The sequence below is a fragment of the Dendrobates tinctorius genome, unplaced genomic scaffold (assembly GCF_039654945.1).
Source record: "Dendrobates tinctorius isolate UK_male_01 unplaced genomic scaffold, ASM3965494v1 ptg000395l, whole genome shotgun sequence".
NCBI lineage: Eukaryota > Metazoa > Chordata > Amphibia > Anura > Dendrobatidae > Dendrobates > Dendrobates tinctorius.
In genome coordinates, this window is record NW_027362061.1 from 2,710,366 (window position 1) to 2,723,731 (window position 13,366).

General features: G+C 46.3%; 1 protein-coding gene and 1 pseudogene across 1 annotated transcript in view; both read right to left on the bottom strand.

Annotated features, from left to right (window-relative positions):
• The window catches only part of LOC141076232 (uncharacterized), a 172,661-nt gene that overhangs the window by 28,556 nt on the left and 130,739 nt on the right, over nt 1-13,366 (bottom strand). The gene's annotated exons all lie outside the window — the stretch shown is intronic.
• On the bottom strand, nt 4,456-12,950 carry LOC141076210 (uncharacterized; annotated as a pseudogene).

Here is a 13,366-nt window from a genome sequence, read left to right on the forward strand (position 1 = left end):
ACTGACAGTCACAATTAAGTATCTAACCTGACAACTAGAGGACGATAATCCTATGATGCTGAGATGAACGGTGTTATCACGTTCTTACCAAGTTCCACCTGAAAAGCTTCAATGAAGGCTGGTGAACAATAAGGTAATTGTCAGGAAGCTACAACCCTGACATATGTCCTGTGCATTAGGACTGAGCAGTGGCGGATTAAGTGGACTATGGGCCCGGGGCTGTTCATAAAACCTGGGCCCCTGTACCCCCCTTCCCACCTGAGCGCTGCGGTCCCCGTGCAGGAATTGACAGCCGTACGGACCGCAGCACTTGGTTTGCTGCGGGTCCATACGGAAAACCCGCCACCATTCCACCACGTGTGGACACGGCCTAAAAAGACGTTGCACATAAGCTGTAGGCCTATGGCCAATACGCACAAAATCGCCCAACGTGATCCTGGCCATAGGGGATCCACTTTAATGTCCCCACTTTAATTTGAAGTCCCCTTACTTCATCCATTGCAGTCCCCTATCACCCACTCACTTCATCTGCAGTGCCGCTTCATCATTTGCAGCCCCTTATCCCCCCTTCCATTTCATCATGTGCAGTCCCCTTCCCCCCCAACTTCATGTGCAGCCCCACTCCCCCATCATCATGTGCAGCTAATTTTACCCCCACTTCATGTGCAGTCCCCCTTACCCCCACTTCATGTGCAGTGCCCCTTACCCCCAATTCATCATGTGCAGTCCCCCTTACCCCCAATTCATCATGTGCAGTCCCACTTACCCCTTAATTCATCATGTGCAGTTCCCCTTACCCCCAATTCATCATGTGCAGTCCCACTTACCCCTTAATTCATCATGTGCAGTCACACTTACCCCTTAATTCATCATGTGCAGTCCCACTTACCCCTTAATTCATCATGTGCAGTCCCCCTTATCCCCCACTTCATCAAGTGCAGCCCCACTTATCCCCCACTTAATCATGTTCAGCCCCACTCACCCCCCTTCATCATATGCAGCCCCACTCACCCCCCCTTCATCATGTGCAGCCCCACTCACCCCCCTTCATCATGTGAAGCCCCCACTCATCCCCCCTTCTTCCTGTGAAGCCCCACTCACCCCCTTCATCATGTGAAGCCCCCATTCACCCCCTTCATCCCGTACAACCCCAGTCACCCCCCCTTCATCCTGTACAGCCCCACTCACCCCCTTCATCATGTGAAGCCCCCACTCACCCCCTTCATCATGTACAACCCCACTCACCCCCTTCATCATGTCTAGCCCCACTCAACCCCCTTCATCCTGTGTAGCCCCACTCACCCCCTTCATCACGTACAGCCCCCAGTCACCCCCTTCATCATATACAGCTCCAGTCACCCCCCTTCATCATATACAGCCCCCAGTCACCCCCCTTCATCATATACAGCCCCCAGTCACCCCCCTTCATCATATACAGCCCCCAGTCACCCCCTTCATCATATACAGCCCCAGTCACCCCCCCTTCATCATATACAGGCCCCAGTCACCCCCCTTCATCAGATACAGCCCCCAGTCACCCCCTTCATCATATACAGCCCCCAGTCACCCCCCTTCATCATATACAGCCCCCAGTCACCCCCCTTCATCATATACAGCCCCCAGTCACCCCCCTTCATCATATACAGCCCCCAGTCACCCCCCTTCATCATATACAGCCCCCAGTCACCCCCCTTCATCAGATACAGGCCCCAGTCACCCCCCTTCATCAGATACAGCCCCCAGTCACCCCCCTTCATCAGATACAGCCCCCAGTCACCCCCCTTCATCATATACAGCCCCGTCACCCCCCCTTCATCATATACAGCCCCCAGTCACCCCCCTTCATCATATACAGCCCCCAGTCACCCCCCCCTTCATCAGATACAGGCCCCAGTCACCCCCCTTCATATACAGGCCCCAGTCACCCCCCCTTCATCAGATACAGGCCCCAGTCACCCCCCCTTCATTGTGTACAGCCCCCACTCACCCCCTCCCCCATTTAATTCATTTTATAAATAAAAAAGTTCCCCATACTTACCTCACAGCCGGCTCGCTCCCCAGCAGCGCCTCTGCTTTCAGCATCCTCCGGGACATGTCGGGCGTGCACGATGACGTCATTGCACATGCCCGACATCTGACCCGGAAGTGCAGCCGGAGGGAGCCGGAGCTGAGCAGCCGAAGATGACTGCGACGGCCGTGCACAGCTCCCGGACCCGGCCGGCCCCATAGACTGTGACGCGGGCGGCTGTCTGCTGCCGGCGGCGTCACAGCACAGGGCACGGCCGGCCCTGTACAGGTGCTGGGGGAGTGGCCCGGGGGGGGGGCATTTGCCCCTCTGCCACCCGGCCCAGCCCGCCCCTGCTCCCTGGGCCCCCAAAAAACCTTGGGCCCGGGGCGACCGCCCCATCCGCCCCTATTAAGATCCGCCACTGGGACTGAGGACTGGTTATGGTGCTATGTTTAGCAAGGAAGAGTCATTTTAACCCTTGCTTTGCTGACCAAAGACATCACAGCTGTTCAAAGACCAGTACCGATGGAGGATTCCAGAATATCCAAGGCGAGCCAATGTAAGCCCAGGTTTTTAAAGGTGACACTGCACAGATATTAAAGCTGCATTTCATCTATAGACTTTGTTATCAACATTTGAATTTATGGACTTTGACTTGACACAACACGATTTCTACAACATCTATATGCTATCGAAAAACTGTGTTTTTTAAAAGAACCAAGAAGACATCAAAATGAAGACCGGATGACATCAGATGATGATGACTGAACCTGAGATGCTTCAATTTAGGTTTAGGGAAGTATAATTATACATATTTTATATGAATATTGTTCACGGCTTACCATAACATGAATTCACATCAATTATGTCATCGAGTACGTATAACAATAATCTGATATTATTATTATTGATATTAAACTATTTTATCAAAGAAGAAGAAAAGAAGAAAGAAGATCTCATTATATTTTGAGGGTTCCAATTAATGTCTGTCTCCCTCAAAAGGGGGAATTGTTAAATATTAATAATCCGTTAATTTCTTATTACACTCAGTTCTGTGCTGAACAGTGCCTTCCGCTGACACTGCATGTGTTATTTTAGCATGTTTAGCTCATGTTAAATGTCAACTCCACTACATATTTAAGTTTAGCTCATGTTAAAGACAACTCCATATGTGGAGATCACATGCTTTGAAAGATGTATATTTAAGGTGGGGGTTTACTCTAGAGGTCGCTGTTGCTCCCTCCCCATCATGAGACACAGACGCGAAGATGTCATCTCTGCACGGACATAGCATTGAATGGACAGACAGCTGAGATGCAACTTTACTACGTAAGAAGCCTAAGAGAGACAGACGCCATTTGCCATGTGAGATCCCAGAGAAAGAATACATGCTATGAACTAATGGACAATCTTTCACCTATTTTTATGTTTTTCTGTAATAATCTTCTTTGATGGAAGAATTCACATAAACCACTACATTTTCATCTGGTAACTAGTCCTAAGTATTTTACAAGAATACGCATTTTTTACAGGCAGAGAGTTCCAGAGTATGGGGGAAGCACGGGAGAAGTCTTGTATGCGGTTGTGGGAAGAAGAGATAAGGGGGGAGTAGAGAAGGAGATCTTGAGATGATGGAAGGTTGCATGCGGGTAGGTACCTAGAGACCATGTCACAGATGTATGGAGGAGACAGGTTGTGGATGGCTTTGTATGTCATGGGTAGGGTTTTGAATTGGAGCCTCTGGGCAATAGGAAGCCAGTGAAGGGCCTGGCATAGGGGGGGGCTGGGGAATAGCGGGGAGACAGGTGGATTAGTCGGGCAGCAGAGTGTAGGATGGACTGGAGCGGAGCCAGAGTGCTAGAGGGGAGCCAGAGAGTAGGAGGTTGCAGTAGTCGACGTGGGAGATGATAAGAGCATGCAGCCCAGCACAGCCTCCAGGTGATATATACATTTGCCTGAATTTTTATATCTACACATGGTTTACACAAATTATATTTTCTTGTCGTAACTCTATACTATTTACCATTAGAAGCTGTGTATTTTTGTAATTGTATGTATACTGTACATGATTAATTACTTTTGTCTCTGTAAAAACAATCCCCTCTCTGACATCGGGCGTAAATGTACTTCCTCCATTTGATGTGGGCTCCGGGGGTGAGCCCACATCTTTTCCGGCACATGTCAGCTGTTTTGAACATCTGCCATTTGCCCCTAACAGCCTCTGACAGCGGCACTTCCAGCAAGATTTCCGGAAATCCCACCATCGGTGACCTCGTCACCGATGGGCTGGCATGACAACCAGAGGTCTCCAGCAGACCTCTATGCTTGGCACTGCCGGAATGCTATGAGCGCCGCCCGCTAGCCAAAACCACATGGACCAGGCATTGTCCTGCTGAACTCCCGCTCTCCTTTTAACATGTTCAAAACGCTACTCAGACAACACAGGGTGAGGATAAAAGTGTGGCAATGCTTTATTGAACTACAAAACAGGCAGATAACACAAAGAACAGTCCCAGCACAGTACCCAAGATGGTGGACATTACAGAGTCTCACCCTCCACTAACCCGCCGGGATAATAGCAGCTGTGACTTCAGACCTTCCAGGGTCACTACCCCACCTGTGGCACGCACACAGAGAGGAGGTAACAACAAGTGTAGGAAGATGACAGTCCATACAAGGCCAGTTGATCCAAGGATCACAACCTGGCTTCATCTTCCAGGGTCGACTACTCCACCTGTGGCCCGCACACAGAGAGGATGTAACAATAAGTGTAGGAAGATGACAGTCCATTGAGTCCATACAAGGTACAAGGCCAGTTGATCCAAAGACCACAATCTGGCTTCTCCGAACGTATCCATGGTTCAGTGATGGTCAATGGAGCAGATCTGTATTCTTCCAACCAAGGCTGAAAACCCCTAGGTTGTTTCCTATAGAATGATAGGTCCATGTCCCTTGTGAAAATATGGCTGCTGTCCTGTCTCTTGTCCTTTGGATGTATAGATATCTTGGCAGAATCTCTCTGGCTGTTTCTCTCTCTCAGTCTCTTTATACAGAGGCATGTAACCTATTTTTAGACTTAACAAGTGTCCCTCATTCAGTGTTTACATAAAGGGTAAGAATGGAGATGAGATTATTGCATTACTTGATTATTTAAACTATTTGCATAGTTTTTCCCTCTCTGCTTTAGAAGTCAGCAAACTGGCTCCATAACACAATGCATAATTAGCATATCAGCAAACATCACTAGTGATCAAGGATAAGCGCACAATAAAAGTCAATATTACCGGCTTACACAAGCAAAAGTCTGTTTTCTTGACCAAACAGAAATCAGCACTTAAATTTAAAGCCAACATACAGATAACATTCTATTATTTTTCGTTTGCTAAAAATAGTCATCTGGTTAATTAAGATACAATGCTGTATGTCTTCACAATGCCAAAAGTAGAAAAAAATGTTTTTAAAAATACTAAAATATAAAAGTTCAAATCACCCCCCTTTCGCCCCTTTCAAAATAAAACAATAAAAAATCAAACATACACATATTTGTTATAGCCGGATTCAGAATCGCCCGATCTATCAATATAAAAAAGAATTAACCCGATCGCTAAATGGCGTAACGAGAAAAAATGTCAAAACCCCAGAATTACTTTTCTTGGTCACCGCAACATTAAAATTCAGTAAAGGACGACCAAAAGATCGTATCTGCACCAAAATGGCATCCATTAAAAAAGTCAGCTTGACATGAAAAATAAGCCTTCACCCAACTTGAAATCATGAAAAATGGAGAAGCGACGGATATCGGAAAATGGCGCAATTCTTTTATACTTTACCTAATAAAGAGGAGTTATTTTTACTGATACAGTGGGTATGGAAAGTATTCAGACCACTTTAAATTTTTCACTCTTTGTTTCATTGCAGCCATTTGGTAAATTCAAATTCATACTATCTATTCCTGACACTGGAGGGGCTTATAACCTTCCGAAGTATATAGTTTGAGGTCTGGGATCTGCCAATATGTGGCTAGTTTTCTGACTGTTCTGAATAACATGATACATGATTATAGTTTTTTTTTTCGCTTAGTCTCGCTTGAATATAGGTCAATATTAAATAGTCTCTTGATGAGTCGCCTTTGGTGAGGACGATGAAACCCGCAGAAATGAGAGGCTTGGAGAGTGAGTGTGTAAACCTCACCTCACCCTATATACTGAGATGTGGGGTATATGTTTTTTCTATTAGTCACCTTCTGACTAATCTTCAGGGGGTGAATTATGGGTATAGCTTTATATTTGGAATTAATAAAGTTTAGTTTTATCCTTTTGTCAGCAAACATGAGGAATGACAAGAGACAACCCATTTAAGAACATTTAATTTTGGTTAAAACTATTCCAACATTATGAATATAAAAAAAGGCTTCTCCCCTATGTGACATCTCTGATGTTTATTAACAGTTGATTTCCAAGTAAAATATTTCCTACATTAAGAAAATGAAAATGGCTTCTCCTCTGTGTGACTGCTCTGATGGCGATCAAGAAGCGCTTCCTGGTTAAAAAATTTCCCACATTAACAGGAAAAAGGCTTCTCCTGTATGTGGGTTCTCTGGTGCTTAACACAATTTGATTTCCTTGTAAAACATTTCCCACATTCTGAACATGAAAAAGGCTTCTCCCCTGTATGAGTTCTATGGTGTTCATCAAGACTCCCTTTCTGGTTAAAACATTTCCCACATTCTAAACATGAAAAAGGCTTCTCTCCTGTGTGAGTTCTCTGGTGTTTAACACAATCTGATTTACTGTTAAAACATTTCCCACATTCTAAACATGAAAAAGGCTTCTCTCCTGTGTGAGTTCTCTGGTGCTTAACACAAGCTGATTTACTGATAAAACATTTCCCACATTCTGAACATGAAACAGGCTTCTCCCCTGTGTGAGTTTTATGGTGTTCATCAAGATTCCTTTTAAGTTTAAAACATTTCCCACATTCTGAACATGAAAAAGGCTTCTCTCCTGTGTGGATTCTATGGTGCTTAGCACAAGCTGATTTACTGATAAAACATTTCCCACATTCTGAACATGAAAAAGGCTTCTCTCCTGTGTGGATTCTATGGTGCTTAGCACAGGCTGATTTACTGCTAAAACATTTCCCACATTCTGAACATGAAACAGGCTTCATCCCTGTGTGAGTTCTATGGTGTTCATCAAGATTCCTTTTAAGGTTAAAACATTTCCCACATTCTGAACATGAAAAAGGCTTCTCCCCTGTGTGAGTTCTCTGGTGCTTAACACAAACTGATTTATTGATAAAACATTTCCCACATTCTGAACATGAAAAAGGCTTCTCTCCTGTGTGAGTTCTCTGGTGCATAACACAATCTGATTTAGTGTTAAAACATTTCCCACATTCTAAACATGAAAAAGGCTTCTCTCCTGTGTGAGTTCTCTGGTGCGTAACACATTCTGATTTAGTGTTAAAACATTTCCCACATTCTGAACAGGAAAAAGGCTTCTCCCCTGTGTGAGTTCTTTGGTGGGTAACAAAATGTGATTTATGTGCAAAACATTTCCCACATTCAGAACAGGAAAAAGGCTTCTCCCCTGTGTGAGTTCTTTGGTGGGTAACAAAATGTGATTTATGTGCAAAACATTTCCCACATTCTAAACATGAAAAAGGCTTCTCTCCTGTGTGGATTCTCTGGTGCTTAACACAAACTGATTTATTGATAAAACATTTCCCACATTCTGAACATGAAACAGGCTTCTCCCCTGTGTGAGTTCTATGGTGTTCATTAAGATTCCCTTTATGATTAAAACATTTCCCACATTCTGAACATGAAAAAGGCTTCTCCCCTGTGTGAATTCTCTGGTGAGTAACAAAATCTGATTTCCGTGTAAAATATTTACCACATTCTGAACATGAAAATGACTTCTTTGCTTTAGGAGCAGTTTGTTTTTTAATGCCTCTTTTGTGACTTTGATTTTCCTTAGTAGTCAGTAAAGAATCAGAAGATGGGACATGTTTCATAGGTTCAGATGACAGATCTTTGCTGTGAACGGATGATGATGTGTCTGGAGTAACGGCATTCATTTCAGGTGTATCTTGTAGGATATCAAGATCATCAGATTTAAAAATTGAAGATGTCAGCTGTCCCTCTGATCTCCTGGTACAGTCATCTAACATAATAAACAATTTTTTTAAATAAAATATCCTTGAGGTTTATATTTTTCAACACTTCTACTTAAAAAATGGCAAGCTATGTAAAAAACTTTATTTACCAAGACAATGACAGTTCACAGTCTAATTGAAAACCTTGTTGGATGAGCCAGTAGTGTGCGGTGTTCAACTGTTTGTTCATTCTGCCTCCCAAATGTATATATATAATTGCCTTAAATTGTCTGTCATCCACTTCCATCTGGATGTCCCCGAATCCCACAATCCACTGCGCCGCACCGGAAGTACGCCGACCGCTATTTTGGTACACCCAAGTGATGCCGCTCAGATCCAGGACGCAGCTGCGATCCCGAATACCTCTGGGATCCCAGCTGCCGCTTATATCCAGGCTGCCACTGTGATCCCTACCGGCGCTGGGATCCCGACCGCTACTCGGATCCCGGCCACCGCTCGGATCCCGGCCATCACTGCGATCATGAGGCTGTTAAAGGGGTGTAACGAGGGGGTATAAAGAGAGGGGTGTAATAAAGGGGGTATAATGAGAGGGTGTAATGAGGGGGGAGTAATGAGAGGGATGCCACCGCCAGACCCCCGCCAGGACCCACTGTCTGACTACATGCGCCGGATCCCACCGCTGCCTCCCCACCCACCTCCATGCAGTCACAGTCACCAGGAAAGACTGCGACTTGAGGCCTGTGCTGGAGATTGGGTGCGGCCACCCTCTGGAAGCGCCGCACACCATCTCCAGCACAGATCGCAAAACAAAGTCTTTCCTGCCAGTTGTGACTGCATGGAAGTGGGTGGGCCGCCACCCCCAGCACCACAAAGCTGCCCCCATCGTGATGTTACTGCCCTCCCGATGCGATAGCATCGGGCACACATCTAGTATCAAATATAAAGAAACCAATCAATGTTATGTAGGCGAAAATAACACCAATTCTCATCTCACAAAAAACAAGTCCTCACTCAGGTCCATCTGTCAATGGAAAAACAGAGGTTCCCGCACTATTAGTGGCTCAAAGGCTGCTGAAAAGCAACAAGGTTTCCATAAACCAATCCAGCAAAATCCGCTCTCACTTCTGAGTCTTGCAGTGTGCGCAAACAACATATAGGCTGCGTGCACACGTTGCAGATTTTGCCGCGGATTTTTCCGCACAAAATCCACAGTTCTTGGGAGAAAACTCAGTTGCGTCTTTGATGCCTTTTTGCTGCGGTTTTTCAGGCGGATTTGTATGCGTTTTTGTAAGCTAAATAAAGATATCTTATTTAACAAAAAAAAAAGATTTGTGATGTCATTTCTGTCCAACCTCCTCATTTACATTTGTCCAACCCACACTCCATAACACACAGATACATAGATAATAGATAGAAGGATAAATAGATAGAAGGATAAATAAATAGAGAAATAGATAGATAGCTATAGGATAGATAGATAGATAGATAGATAGATAGATAGATAGAGAGATAGATAGAAGGATAGATAGATAATAGATAGATAGATAGAAGGATAGATAGATAGATAGAGAGATAGATAGAAGGGTAGATAGATAGATAATAGATAGATGGTGGCTTTTGTCCTCAACAGGATAAAATTTAGACTTAGCAGGTACGTTCAGGTGAAAACATTCATCTGTTTCTTCAGTATTTTCTGTGTTGGTTGGAGGGTTGGATTTATTTTCCTTAATAAAGAAATGTCTTTTAAGGTTTAATTTCCTTATGAAAATTTGTAAATCTAAAAATAAATTAAAATCCTTAGGTTTGTTGGAGAGACAGAAGGACAATCCTCTAGATAGGAGGGATTCCGCACTTTCAGAGAGTTTGTAGTCAGAAAGATTACAAATATTAGAAGTTAATTCATTAGCGATGGAGGGGTTAAGGTGGTATTTTTCCTCTTTTTCTCCCTCCCCTAGTTCCTCTGTAGTGCTTTTTATTTTTACGGTTTTGGGTACAAAAAATTGGTTCAGTTGGGAGTTTTTTTATTGCCCGGGGTAAAAGAGGAACCGTCCCGGATTTAGAGGCATCTGAATGATCCACTACAATAGTGTCATTGGTGGGGCTGGTGGAGTGGAGGTATCAGGGTCGTCAGGACCTAATGAGATAGTGGTTAGTGAAGGTACCAACATGCTTGGAGTGGTATCATGAATGGATAACTCAAGAAGTGAAAGAGGGAGAGAACTGGACAGATCCGAATTAGAGTTGGCTCCTTTGGTCCCAGATTTATTATTACCTCTCAGTGTCTTCGGGGCAGCAGTGGTTTTATCTTTAAATTAGATTAATTTGTAATTTAATCTTTTCTAGATGTTTCCTGGCTTCGGATAGTGTTTGAGAATGATTTGGTACAATATTTGTGGTATGTCCTGATGAAGGGGTCACCTGAACCCCCCAAACACGTAGAAGAAACCACGTTAACACCTCTACAATTTCTGGAATTCTTCTTGCGGCAGCGCGGGGATGATCCTTCCTTCCAATCTAAGTGTATAAGCACTGACAGTGTAGCAGGCATAGCCCGATGGGACTTGTAGTACACACAGCCCCGCAGACCGCCCAATGACCCCCGCACAGCCCCGACATATGCCTAATGACCCCCGCACAGCCCGGCAGACCGCCCAATGACCCCCGCACAGCCACGGCGTATGCCTAATGACCCACGCACAGCCAGCAGACCGCCCGATGACCCCCGCACAGCCCCGGCATATGCCTAATGACCCCCGCACAGCCCGGCATATGCCTAATGACCCCCGCACAGCCCCGGCATATGCCTAATGACCCCCGCACAGCCCGGCAGACCGCCCAATGACCCCCGCACAGCCCCGGCATATGCCTAATGACCCCTGCACAGCCCAGCAGACCGCCCAATGACCCCCGCACAGCCCCGACATATGCCTAATGACCCCCGCACAGCCCGGCATATGCCTAATGACCCCCGCACAGCCCCGCAGACCGCCCAATGACCCCCGCACAGCCCCGGCATATGCCTAATGACCCCCGCACAGCCCGGCAGACCGCCCAATGACCCCCGCACAGCCCCGGCATATGCCTAATGACCCCTGCACAGCCCGGCAGACCGCCCAATGACCCCCGCACAGCCCCGACATATGCCTAATGACCCCCGCACAGCCCGGCAGACCGCGCAATGACCCCCACACAGCCACGGCGTATACCTAATGACCCACGCACAGCCCAGCAGACCGCCCGATGACCCCCGCACAGCCCCGACATATGCCTAATGACCCCCGCACAGCCCCCGCACAGCCCCGGCATGTGCCTAATGACCCCCGCACAGCCCCGCAGACCGCCCAATGACCCCCGCACAGCCCCGACATATGCCTAATGACCCCCGCACAGCCCCGGCATATGCCTAATGACCCACGCACAGCCCAGCAGACCGCCCGATGACCCCCGCACAGCCCCGACATATGCCTAATGACCCCCGCACAGCCCTGACATATGCCTAATGACCTTCGCACAGCCCGGCAGACCGCCTGATGACCCCCGCACACACAGGCCCATACACGCACACAGTCACCGCCCACACACATACACAAGCAGACAGTCTCCGCCGACACGCCGCCCCCACTCTTCCCCCCCCTCCCGATCTGCAGCGTTTCATCCACAGCAAAAACGCAGATATTTTTTAGATCTGCGGTTTTGCTCCGGATATGCCCGACTTAATGCAAGTCAATGGGTGCAGAAACGCTGCAGATCCGCACAAAGAATTGACATGAACCCGCAGCGTTTCCACGCAGATTTTTCTGCAGCATGTGCACAGCGTTTTTCAATTTACATTCACTTTCATGGTACTGTACAACGCAGCTAACCTTATATAAGTCAGTTCAGATATGGTGTACCAAGATGGCGTCTGTGTCTTCAGACAACACCTTGGAAGGAATCCTTGGAATGCAGAAGCTGAGATACTGGATACCATATATGGAAGTGAAGCTGAAATGGACCTATCATAGACTGACACTGGCTACTCAGAAGATGGTGTGACACCCATTTCCCGTCTCTTTGTCTTGAGAATAAACTTCAGTTGTGTGCAAGCCTTTGCTGAGAAAGGAGTAGACATCTAACTCTGTGTTCGGTGTGACTCTTTAAGCGCGCACTCGGCCTATATTGGGTTAGGTACAAGTAATCATATAGATCTCTCTTTAAGGGATCACCCTCACACTAATACCAGGGGGTAGGAGGATCCTCCAGGTTTTAAGTTCTATAGAAAAGGGCTTTCACTGCCCAAAGTCATTTGAACAGTTTTGGGTGGAGGAGAATGTTGTGGTCTAGAGGCAAAATGGTGATCATGGTAATACGGCCGGACTACACCACCGATAAAGCAGCCACAGCCGGTGACTGAGAGGAATCTGTGACTTCTCTGCATTCAGTGGTTACTACTCACCTGGGTAGTCATATGTGGGAATCTTCTCTTTACACCACTCATCATCTCTCACATATGTCTCTGTAGTATTAATATGGGTCAGATCTTCACCCTGAAACAAATATTGTAAAAGTCACCGACAGATGGAGAAGTCCCATCTATGATCAGCTCTAATCCTGCCATCTCCACCGCTCTCATTACACAAGTATAAAACATATAATACTGGGGGAAAAAACAAGACTGAGCACAAGACCTTCACAGCCGTCTACACATCATAGGGGAGATCTCCTGACACCTTCTCTCCATCTACCTGATGATCCTGAAGAGCACTGGGATCTTCTTGGTTACAGTCCTGTGGAAGAAGAGGACGGGGACATCTCTCTGGTGTTGTCCTCTTACTGGATAGATCTGGAGGAAACACATACAGGGACTGAATTCATTCTCTACATACAGATAATTATAGGCCGTGTGTATTTAGTCCTGTCTATTACCTGGTGATGTGAGGGGCTGGGGAACCTCCATTATGATGTCCTTGTACAGATCTCTGTGTCCTCCTAAATACTCCCACTCCTCCATGGAGAAATAGACAGCGACATCCTGACACCTTATAGGAACCTGACACATACAATGATACCGTCATCCCCCGATCCCTTCATAGTGTTACTGTATAATGTCCCAGCATTCCCAGCAGTGTCACCTCTCCAGTCAGCAGCTCAATCATCTTGTAGATGAGTTCTAGGATCTTCTGGTCATTGATGTCCTCATGGATCAGGGGGTGAGGTGGAGGCCCCGTGATTGAGTTCAGGGGTCTTCCACATCCCTCA